Source organism: Ambystoma mexicanum, chromosome 1q, assembly GCF_040938575.1.
Source record: "Ambystoma mexicanum isolate Mex_15411 chromosome 1q, UKY_AmexF1_1, whole genome shotgun sequence".
Taxonomy (NCBI): Eukaryota; Metazoa; Chordata; class Amphibia; order Caudata; family Ambystomatidae; genus Ambystoma; species Ambystoma mexicanum.
In genome coordinates, this window is record NC_090922.1 from 681823131 (window position 1) to 681836180 (window position 13050).

Genomic DNA, 13050 nt, shown 5'->3' on the forward strand with positions numbered 1-13050 from the left:
CACTACTGCACCGGTAGCAAACAGCACAGAGTACAGCACTACTGCACAGGTAGCAATTTTTTTGCAGCACCACCACAAGGGTGCGGTGCATTGCTATATGTGTTACCAGATTAACAAGGAAAGACAGGCCATTCAGTCAAAAACGATTTTAACATATAAGATGCAAATCTATTTTTACAGTTAAAAGCACACGTGCACATTCAAAAATGCACACTATTTTCACCTGAAATGCCTATGGTGCGAGAGACACATTTGAAAATAATAACTAACATTACTTATAACTAACCTGACTAATGAAACATAATCCACTAATAAAAATGTGTCTCCACTGCAGAATTAGGCCTATTCTGAAAGTGAACTTTTAAACGCACATCCATTTTTTTTTCTCTGCTGCCCTGTCCACATAATTACAGGAAGCAAAAGAGCTCGAAAGAAAAGGAAATCAGTTGGTTACAAAGTATTACTATAAAAATGAGCCATTGTGTAGAGAAGGAGGAGATGGCATGATTGATTCTGATTGGAGCAGTGTCATAGCAAGTATCATGCTAGAGGGAGTGATCAGAGTTTTGCTGGGGGGAATTTGAGGAGAGAGAAGGGGAGTCAAGATTTGGCAGAGCTGGGAGAAGGACCTATTTTTTCCTGGTTGGAGCATTCCTATCTGCAAAAGCTGAGAATTCCAGGCAATGACCCCGGTTTGAGAAGGAAAGGCGATCCTTTTTACTGGGGTTAATCTTCAAGGGAGCCACATTCAGAAAGAGAACAGCTAAAGAAAACTTGACTGAACAGATAAGGTAATTACATAAGTGTGAGAGCTGAGTGTGTACGAGACGAGAATGCTCAGTCAGAGTAGGAAAGGAGATTCCGGTGCCTTAATCACACGTTAATGTTGCAAATTATGTTCTGTTCTCTGCCAGTTTTTTTTTTCAGTGTATTTCAGACAATGCTGTTAATGTGCTGTTTTAGTTATTTCTGTAAAGAGTGAGATTGTGTTTAAATGCAACTTTTATAATACAGAAAAATATTTGAAAGCAGACGGGTGGTGTGTCTTCTATTTACCAATACAGTGAAACAATGCAATTGTCATTTTAAGACAGATGTGTGCATGATCATATTCAGTATGGAGAGTTGAGAGTGATTGTTCGTAGCATAGCTCGTTGGAGGTACATGAGCCAACGGGAAGAGGGACTCTCTGAACATAGTTCCCTACCGTATATAAGGTAGTGGAAATTACCACAAAATTACCACATATAGCTCTCTGTCGTAAATAAGTCAGTGAGATCGCCCATGGTGGCACACTAACACTAACACTGAAAATGTGGTATTCCTAAAATGTAGGTCTGTGGTCTCTCTAGTGATTACACGAAAAATCTAAGCAAAGATAAGGGATTCTGGACATTGGGGCCACAAATAAAACAAGGGAATTATGCTCACCAAAATACCACCAACCACGCATACCAACCACGTATACCAAATATGCATGTCTGGGTGTTGAAATAATGCATGTCCACTGTATTATTGTTGCACATGGCCAAATCTGAATACAAAGAGTGATTATTGCTAAGTTATTTTTCGGCGGTAATAAAATACCGTCAGGCCCCAAATCTCCACAAAATACCCTACAGCACAGGACCGGTATTTAAATCTGTGTTGCCCTGCGTTGTCTTGCTTCCAAGACAAATGATTTGCCTCTGACAACAGGGCATGAGGGGGAATCCTGATGAGCCATTCCTTGATTCTGGAATGGAATAACCAGCACCAATAATCTCCCTTAGATTGTTTCACCAACAATATCCCTTAGATTGTTGCTCATATCTGGGCTGATGCATTTATGCATTGCAGGAACAGCAGGCATAGCGGATACAGAAGGTGAAATTGCAATGCATAAAGAATATCTGTATTGTCATCTTCAGAACTAGGCCCTTTAAGTGGTGGGGTAGAATGGTTGGAGAATGGTTGGAGCACAATAAATAAATACAATGGTAAAAGTCTGAATATTAAAAAAAAGATTCATTGAGTACTTTATGAAGTACAGCACTGTTTGGCACCTACTCAGGGTTATTGACATTTTTCATCCTTGGTAGACAGAAATAACCTATGTGAAAAGTGGCAAAAGGCCAAAGGCAGTAGTAGTTATTCTGCAGGAGGTTAGTAGCTCCATTTCAGTGCGCCACCCTTACCAAAGCTTACTGTAGAATATAAAGAGGTATTCCCACAAATCAAACTCTGGCCTATTTCAGTAGATGACAATCCAGTCACATTGCACTTTAATACCTAAGACTAGTTGCCGCTCCAAGTGTGGCTGTTTCTCTTTGCACATTAACTTAGACACATGATGCCCTGTGTTACAAAAACATCAAAATAAAACTTCAAATACAATACAAACAGGTCACTGGCCATATGAAAAAGATGTATGTATCAAAGCATGGTTAAAAGGTGTGACTGTGGACATAGAACCGAAACGTGACATTGGATGTCAAGGGGCTTCAAACCTGGTCCTGCCCATCCTTTATACCAAGGAGCTATCTGCTTTGGAACTTCCATACCACACACGTATTTTGCAGCTCCAGCTAAGAAATTGTTTCTCAGCTAATTAAACGCCAGGACTGATAAGGACCACCTGCAAAATCTTAGATCCAGTTATACAAATATTATTTATAAGAAAAAGAAAGCTTTTGAAAGTTAAAATGGGAAGAGATGCAGGAGGCTGTGAGGAAAGGTGACTTGTCATTGTTCTTGAAATTAGTCTCACTGAAAGATCTACAGGGGGACGCTACAGTACAGATTTGTATATCCCCACAGCAATGGTTCAAGCATTTTGAAGCCCTGTATGTTGACACTTCTAGGCTCTCGCCTTTAGGTCAAGAGGATATTATAGAGGCTGGAACCATGACCCCCGTCAGCGCTCAAAGCTTTATTTTCTCACTAGATGAGGTCATGGTGGCAATCTCCTCAGAAAAGGGGGGCAGCCCCCTGTCATGATAAGATCCTGATAGATCTTTGCTTTGATAGCAGCTAATACTGTCCCGACTTCCTGCCAAAAAGCTGAGGTGTCCCTGTGTACAAAAAATGGGGGAGGGAGGAGAGAGGAAGAACCCTGCCAACTATCGTTCCATCTCATGTTCGAATGGGGCTGGGAAGATCTTCGCACAAATGATCTGCTAAAACATTTGAAAGATTGGATAGATACTGGAGACTTAATCAGCCATCTTCAAGCTGGCTTTCAGTACCCTAGATCAAGGATTCTGACTCTTTCTGATTTTACAAAGATATGTCGGCGTACGGAATATGAAACCGTATGCAGTTTTCATAGACCTATAAAGTACATTCAACACTGTCCCAAGAGGGTTGCTCTGTAATGACAATATCCTGAGCCACTGAACCACTTATTGAAACTTGTATGGATTTTATACTCAAATAATGAAGCAGGTGTCCGCTGGGGACTTTCTGGGGAGTAATTGACCCTTTTGGGGTAGCAAAGGGAGTCAGACAGAGGTGATTTCTAGCCTCCCTCCTTTGTAGAATTTATTTAAATGTTATCATCAGGGGCATACTGAGGTGTTGCCAGGACCCCCGTCTTTTAGGAGATGAAATGATCCCTGCCATATTTTATGCGGACAACACTCTATTGTTGTCAACATCTTCTATGGACCTTAGGACCCCCTTAGATAATTTTGCTGCAAAATTTAAAGACTTAAACTTTGAAATTAATGTGAGGAAAACAAAGAGTATTAAGTGAAAAAGTATTTCCCGAGTTTTTCTAAATCTTAACTGTCACGCCCCTGCCACACACGAGTGCACACAGGGGCTGACAGGCGGACCAAGATGGGCCGGGGAAGACGGGTTTCAGTTAAGTGTGTGTTTGCGTGCCTGTTTGTATGAAAGGCGACAGTGTTTGTGGTGGGGAGAGGGCTCGGTAGAAGCAGTGTACCTGCATCTGTGTGTGTGTTTGTGTGTATTTATATGTGAGGTGGGGGGTTGTGGACAAGCTGTGTGTCTGAGGGTGAGGTGGGGTTGGGCTTGGGGAAGAGGTTAAATGGGGATTCCCGGTGAAACCCCCAATTTCAAAGGCGGGAATTGATGTATTTTGAATATTAAAGCCTGCACAAATCCAGCCAATGTTTTGTGTGCAGCCTTTAATATTCGAGATAATTACATAGAAGCAAACAAAGGCGATGGTCTTCTGGCTCAGATTTACTAAGAGTCGAGATATTAGCATTTTTATTAATGGCCAGAGGTTAGAACAAGTAGCATGGTATGATCACCTGAGCATCCGCTTTGCAGATAACTTCCTATGTTCTCCACAATATACTAAAGCTAACACAACTTTAGAAAAGAACAGGAGGGCTGTAAAGAAATCTAAATCCCAACATGGGGGCAGCTGCTACCTCAGCATTGGAAATGCACAGGCTCCAAACAAACATTAAATGGAGCCGACTTATGCGGATATGTTAATATCAAAAGTCTGGTCTCTATTGAAATTACGTTTTTTTAAAACCATTTATTGAAACAAGGATTCCCCCCCAGTTGTTCAGTACACTTGGGGTGTGATCTCAGACTTATTGATGAAGAAGAAGGTCTTAGGCCTGTTCTATTGAGTAAAGATATGGAGCTCCCTGACCTCTTTAAATGTCATGAGGCTTTAATTAAGCAGTATGACCCGAGCAGCGGAGGCATTACCGACTCAGGTAATGCCCCGGGGCCCATAGTTATAGGCCCGAGCGAAATGAGTTCCTTAACGAAGGCCCCGCGGTTCATATTGCTATTAGTACCCCAGCCCGCATTATGTGCGTGACCGGGCCACTAAAAGCATTTTTTTCTGTCACGAAACGCTGCAGCGTTTCGGGACAGAAAAAAAAAAAAAAACACCAAGAAAATGCCCGCCATGCAAAGGGAAAACAGAGTCCGTTTTCTCTTTCCATGGCGGCCATCGGGAGCGGACACACTGGGAACACAAGTGTTCCCAGCGCGTCCGCTCCGAAAAAGAAAAAGAAGCAGAAGGTAAGTGGGATTGGGAGGGAGGGGAAGAAAAAAAGAATACGTACCTGCGTCCCTGGTGGGGGACGATGGAAGCTTCCAGCCGTGTGGAGGCGCGGAGCGGGGATGGCCACGCTCCGAGTCTCCACACTGCTGGAGGCTGCTATCATCCCCCACCGGGGACGCAGGAGCAAGCAGGTAAGTGGGGTGGGGAGGGCAGGGAGGAGGGAGGGAAGGGAAGAAAAAAAAAAGAAGCTTACCTGAGTCCCCCACGGGGGACGAAGGCAGCCTCTCAGCCGTGTGGAGGCTCGGAGCGGGGATGGCCCTGCTTCGAGCCTCCTCATTGGCTGAGGGACTACCACGCCCACCACCGAGGACAAGGCAGCTGGAATCCCGGCCGAGAATCAAAGGATTCTCGGCCGGGTAAGCACCCGGCGAGAGCCAATCAGAATGCGTGTTGCATTCTGCTTGACTCTCGCCGGGTACTAATAAAGGTAATACCATTAGAGGGGCGCTGATCTAACCCTTGGCTCGGCCATGTAAAGAAATGACTCTCAGTATTAGGTCGTCTATGTTTCTTGGAAGTCCCAGAGTTCATTAGTGGGGAAGCAAAGGCAAAATTGAAAGAGGCAGCACTGGACTGCCCTAGACACAAGATTGTAAATGAGTGTCCACGGCTATTTATTAGGTTCTCAGTATTTTCTTTCAAAGCCTGTGTTTGGTTTCGATTTATATTTAGACTTTACAACACCAGCATACGAACATGCACTTTTTGCATAGTTTCGTTTGAATTGTCTGGAAGTTGCCAAGTTTACCAGATCATGGAAGGGGGCTACAGGTAGTAGCTGTTTGCCTTGTGGTACAGAGGAAGAATTGATGGTACATTTTGTGTTACTGTGTAAGCGCCTCTTTTTTTTGCTAACACTATCCGCACCACTGCACAGGAAATACATTTCTACAAAAGCGCTGCCAATGTGGGCACAGTATTTTACATAGCAAAATACGCTGTTCCTGGCTAAGAAGACATTTTTTTTTTAGTTTAGGATTTTGTAAATATTTAGATCACTGCTAGAGTGCCAATCCGAACTATATGTAAATTAATGTTCTGCTCTTTTTAATTCTTTTTGTCACATGAATAAATTTTACCATTTGTAGGATGCCATTTTTTTACTTGTCTGTATGTGTATGTTAATGCTAAAGATTTTATATCGAATAAAGTCTATTGATTGATTGATTGATAAATTAGTGTTAACTCATCATTGTATGCCACATGCCTAGCCGGCCTCTGTAACTGCTTTCCTTTGAGCCCATATTGTCTACAGTTTTTTTGGTTGCATTTGTAATTGTGTAAACAAAAGCAACAAAATAAAATACAGTACATCAAAAAAACCACAAGGATAATTCAAAATCCTTTAGCAGAGGTGTTATTTGAACACATCTCTCACAAACTACTGTTCGCTCTGAGTCCCATGTGCTGACTACTTAACAACCCAGACCATAAGTGTGAGTGTAAAACTGATAGCAATTATTTAGGCATTTACGAAATGAACCAAAGGTCACTTGACGAGGCATCAGGTCTCATTTGTGGCAAAAGGGGCAGCATGTGGCGGCTGATATTACAAATTAAAGTGTCAATTACTGTAATCAACACCTTTCATAGGTTAGCTACTCCCTCCCAACTGCAGACTGTGATTTCAAACTAAGAAGTAGACAGGATGACAAAGATGGAGTTTGTGATGGAGAAAAAAATAGGAAAACAGGTTCAGAAAAAGTAATCTCTATTTTGCCAGAATACACGATTTAATGGAATCCAACAAAAGATGGGGAAATATCAGATCACAATTGAAAGACACCTTAATGGAAGCCTCCACCCACTGCTATTGATATCACTGTCAAACAAAAGCATAGGGTGCTCTTCTATCTGTGCAAAGCTATCCAATTATATTGCCCTTTTTTAAACGATACTGTTAAAGAATACATTCTGCATAAATCTTGGCATCGAGCATTGACCGCCCAAACTGATGAACCAAGTAGAATGCTACCACTATGTTTTAGCTTATAGCCGAAGTGCTTTTCCTAAATGTGCTGGTGGCCAGAGACTCTGGCCTTTTTACAAAACAAAAGACCAGGCTCCTTTTGCATACTCTTCTAGGGAACTGTGTTGGGTTTGTGGCTTGGCAAATCCTTGTTCTTTATACAATTCCACACTGTTTCACCAATCTGCACCACATTTTGCATAGTTACCTGTTAAGACCCTCCGGACATTACTGGCTACATAAGATTTGGACACCCCACACCTATCCCAAGATTGCAGCACCTTCTCATATGAGACGGTTGCTTGAAATCTGTGAAAAATCAATGTGGTCTTAGAAGGACCGGTTCTCAACCCTAGAATGTACGGCTTCTTGGACATTTGCATTGCAATGCACCACAACAAACTGCACCACACCATGGTGAGGCAACAGGTGGGGTGAGAGCACAGTAGGACCCAGTATGCAGCAGCACGCCATATCTCGCCTCCCCCAATGTCTGCTCCAGGGTATGTCAGTCAGCCACACACACACATTTTCAGTCTAGTTTACTTCAGAGTGCAAAACACATCAAGCGATAAGCAGATCGGAACAGCGACCACAGGATCATTGATTTTCAACAATTGATGACAGTGTTTTCATGTCTGTCCACAGAACCCGTTCAGAGAATGGGCACTTTTTTCTAGTATTTAATACATTTAATAAATCTATAGTTCTACAAGAGTATTTTTTTACAACTTCGGGTTTGTCCTTAAGTTAAATGCTTTATCAAAGTGATATATTTGTTCATGCCATGAGATTCCTTTCCATATGCTTTCCACAATTCTTTGTAGCATTTGACTGCCACTTTAGGTTAGAGTATGAGACCACAGCCTTCATTTATGTAGAAAAGATCAGCAAGGTAGATGTGCTGAAAGTAACAGGATATACCACAGATTTGGGTAACATATTGCATGGTATTTTTAAATTTAGGATCTTGTGCAAATGTAAAGAACATTGATATGCCTTTAAGTATTTGTGAAGAATTTTAAGAAGGACTAGGGAGATCTTCTAAATCTCCTCAGTAGAAGATACAGGCCTGAAATTATCCCACCTTATAGCAACCCATAAGGTGGTTCTGGCCATCAGTGTCAACTTGGTCATCATCCATAGAGGGGCGATTTATGAAATGGAGGTCATGACAGGGGCCTGGCATTTACAGAGTAAGTAAAAATAGGTCTAAAAAAATAAAAAGCAAGTACATTCCTAATTGAAATGCCCCAGAGAGCATGTATATACAACAAATAATGGGAGAAAAAAGACAGAAAGTCCACCTCGTCTCTATCTAGTCTTTAATCTGGATTTCCTATACTTTTTTGCAGGCAAATCCATCTAAATACTATATCAAAAAGAAAATATAATCATAATAATTCCCCCTTGCTCTTCAATAGGAATTGGAATAACCACACACTGAATGTTGGCAATGGCCATGTTTCAGACCTAAGAAAAACTAACTCCTTAAATATAGGCAAAATGGAAAGAGTGATTTATGATTACATGCAATACTAAGTGGAAAATCACTGTGAAGCATTCCTTCAACCCATAAAGTGGAAAAAATAGTGGCTTGAAATGTATGAACTTGCCTACAGAGTTAACAAAAATGACATTAAAATAGTAGTGCAAATATGATATGAATGTGGTGTGATTGAATGCTAACTGTCCTAATTGTAAGGAAACCACAAATTGAGGGCACTAGAATAATGGGACCCCTGCACCGATCAATGAAATATGTGTGCACCCAGCTGTATGTGTAGAGGGTTAATAAGATGGTGCCTTTCAGTCCTTAAGGTCACTTGCATCAAATTTGAGCTACAGAATACCTTGTCACAGTTGTGCTGGTTACATGACCAATTTATAACATCATTGTTTGAAGTCTAATGAGAAGCCAACCAATTAATTTTACAGAAACAAGTTGATTTTACAGACACACTGCGCGCACACACAATATAAATTGCAGTTGGTATATGTTTATTTCCCAAGAAGGTAGCCTGACACGTGTTTCGAGCACTTGCTCTTCTACTGAGGCTACAGGTTAATGTACATGCAGAATAGGCCAGTACATGGAATTACAGAGTAATGTATTATACATGGAAACAACCCAAGCAACACAGCAAAAGGAGAGTGGCAAGTTCACCATACAATTGTATATCAGGCATATGAGATCAAAAGCAAACATATTAAACACAAAGAAGTAATCAAGGACATGAGAAGGTAATTGGATTAGCAAATGGAGCATGTAGGAAAAGAAGAACAACAAATTATTCAGAAAATGACAATTAAAATGGCACACAGAAGAAGGAATGGGGAGAAAAAAACAAATATAACACAAATGTTAGCATGTTTCATCTGGGTTGGCCATCCAATTAGTGGTTGTATTTCCAAAGTGTTAAAACAATTTACCTGAGTAGTGGGAAGTCTTTAATAATATCACTAAAAAGACAAGAAGATTGTGGGGAAAAAATAGCGTATGAAAACTGATGGCTCAGTTAAGGGCATGGTGATTTAAGAAACCAAGAAAAATGGAACTTACCAAATAGATGTGGTAAGCAACAAAAGATAGAAGAATCGTGGGCTCCACTGTAAAAATAGTCATAACATACACCATGTTAATGGTGAATTGTATAATTGCACAATTAATTTTACATTTTATTTATTCAACAATTATAATTTATTTTAGCCACCATGTGTTTTAACCCTCTGGGGTCTTTGTCAGGGCTATAATACACATTGTTTAATATAAAAAGGGGATAGGTCTAAATTAAGCATGACATCCAATTTGTGCATCCCAGATAAAAATCAGAGTTGCCGGAAGTGAAAATATCCCAGATGGAAGTGCATTTTCCATAATAATACAAAAGAAAAGTATTTTTAAAGTACATTTTTTAAAAACAATCATGACATAACAAACAAAATGGATAATGTCATTTTAAATTGGGTTGACCATAAGGTACTTCATTCAATGTGTGCGCCCGATTATGGCATCATCATGCTATGCAGAAGAGGGAGACAACAGGAGAGAAAAGAGAGGCAGGCAAAATTAGTCAAATGTGATCAATAGATGGTGCCTTAGGGCCTAATGCTTAATGCAACTTGATGTTCTCATGACATGTAGGACTGCGCCTACCCAAATATCTAATAATGATGTCAACTTGACAGAAGAAGTTTCGATTGAATGTGTAAAACCCTGTAGGTCTTGGTGAAGGCAGTAATACATAAACTAGATAAAAGTAAGTACCCAATTACTGATCACTTCAGCAGGTAAGCGATAAAATTGGGTAGTGAAAGATTATACCTACTTAGTTGCCCTAATGTTGGTGGTCCTTATTAGGATGCTCGTCCCATTGCAGTGTTATTTCAGTTCAAACAAAATTAGTTGGTTTCAAGGGGAATTCTCATAAATAATAAATTCCAACAGTAGGAGTATGAACCGTTCATCTGCGGAACAAATATGGCATACCATTAAGAAGTGTAAAGCATAAAAAGCTATGTGGGTATTGGTAAGATTGCAGTTCCTAAGAATTAGTTAGCCATGACGTGTGACCCTAAAAGACAACATATTGCTTAAAGTCACTTGATCTCTGTGCTACTACTGTTTGTTTCTATCCAAACAACCTGTTTTAAGCTAACATTTTAATGTACATGTAAGCGGCCTCCCATGGAGGCCAATGCGAACTATTAGAGTCAGGTGTGGAAACCGCTGTGCTAGCTCCACATATGGGATTAATTGTTACATGCAGTGAATAAACCTGTGCAGATTATAGAATTGCTGTGTGGATCAAGCACAAAAATAATGAGATCCAGACAAAGATACCTTGTATAGGCCACGGAAGGCTTATCTGATAGTGCTTTTCAGCGTCTTCTAGTTCTAGCAAAGGACCCGCCATTTTGGAATGGAATATGTATGGCCAGATGGCCAGCGCGATGACCTGTGCCATCTGGGTAGCAACAATTGCTATGCCGCATAACTAATGTCAATATTATTTTTTAAGGGTGCTAATGCTGCAATCATTCCATGGTTACTGCCTTAATATTCATTAATGGTGGCACATGAATGCATATAAGAAATACCAAGCTTGTGATAGGTTTGCATATTTGAAGGAGCCAATCTCCATGCTATGCAGATTGAGTGGTTATTTGGTGATATGCAGGCTTAAGTAATGTTACTGTGAAATTCCCAAAGGCATATTTAATGAACCATTGAAAAGTCAAATGACCAGGAGACACCTACTTCCATGTGGACCTAAACTTTTAATGGAATGATGGAAAGCTAGAAATTGGGAAGCTGATAGAATAATGAATAGCTGATAGAATGAAATAATACAAGACTTTAGCCTAGGAGAGAGCCCCATCCTACCAACAATATGTCCTCCATGACGGAGAGCACCAATGTACAAGGTGTCATTTAGAGACCATTGTGTGATAAAGACTACAACAGATCATGCAATTATGTATGTCTTATTGTCCACTGTAATACATGATATTATTAACAGGAAAATATTCAACTCATGCTCTGTATTCAGTCAATTTGTTGCACATCAGTATTTACAAATTAATCTTGCTTCCTGTTGTCACAACCACAATTCCCGGTCACCCCCACTGATATCACAAGTGACTATTTTAAGTCTGACAAATCAGATGTCCTTTTTATTGTTCATTTTATGATTTTCTTGCCAGTGGGTCACCAATCGGTATCCTGCCTCTTGATAGCTGAGCATGTTCAAGTGTTCTCTGATTGTGCTTCTTAATTCTCTGATTGTACTCCTTATATACATCTGTGATCTAGTATGCACCCCGACCTCGGCTTCCCCAGTACACACACTCTCCTCAACTGAGCTGCCGGAAGTGTCGAGGTCTTGCAGGTGGCGTCTAGCGAGGTAGTCCTTCTGTTTTTTGGGAAGATGGTGCTTGTCACGGAGGGAAGCCACAGTGACTGCTGTAAAAACAGCTGTCCCTCGACTCCCTTCCGGAACCAAGCCAGAAATCAGGGAAAAACCCCCAAGGGGAAAAAACCCTGTAGAGAGGCAGTGACGCTCTTCAATCCAGATGTAAGTATGGGCCGTTGACAATGGTTGAATACGAGGCAGAGTGCAGTGTCCTGTAGCGAAGGGATACTCCAGAAGCCAGGAGTGCCGGAGTAGCAGAGTTCAGGTAGCAGCGACCAGTGAGGCAGGAAGGAAGGCTGGACCTGGAACTGGGACCGCTAGAAAGAGGTAAGGCCTCAGGGAAGCAGAGAGGCCAGGTAAAGAGAGGGAAGGAGAAAAAGAAAGCAAGCGGCGAGACCCGCAGCAAAGAGAGGAAGAGAGAGAGACCTGCAGAGGGTGCCGTCTGCGAGAAACAGGAGAGACTGGAGGGAAGCAGAGGCAACCGAAACAGCACAAGAAAGATGTTTCCGAAAGAAAGCCGAAGCCGGAGGACAGAAACAACACAGCGTGTTAACCCGGAAGCAGGAAAACAATCCAGAGGAGGGTTGCAACGCAGCGTCGTGCCGGGTGGTGGGGCCTTAAAAAGGACCGGCCGCACTGCGCTACATCGCTGGAGATGCGGAAACAAAGAGGGGACTAAACTCTACCTCCGCGTCTCCAGCTCCAACGTGGAAGCAACCGCCAATCTCGGCTGCGGCCGGCCTGGCGGATGACAGTATGCCCCTCCCTAAATCGCACCCACCCCGGCTTCCCCGGGTGACGGCGATGGAACTCGGCAAGTAAGCGAGGGGCATGTACCTGCGAAGCTGGCTCCCAGGAGTCCTCTGACTCAGGTTACCCCTTCCATGACAAGAGATATTCCAAACATCCCCGGTTATACCGGGAATCCCGGATGGCAAATACTTCGTATTCCTCCCGAGAGGAAGTAGGAGCCGGAGACTGCCGGAAGGGAGTCCGGGGATGCGGATCAGGGAAGTAGGTCTTGAGAAGAAAGGAATGAAAAACAGGGTGAATGTGTCTAAGAGACGGGGAGAGTCTCAAGCGATACGCCACAGGATTAACCCTAGAGAGAATAGAGAAAGGAC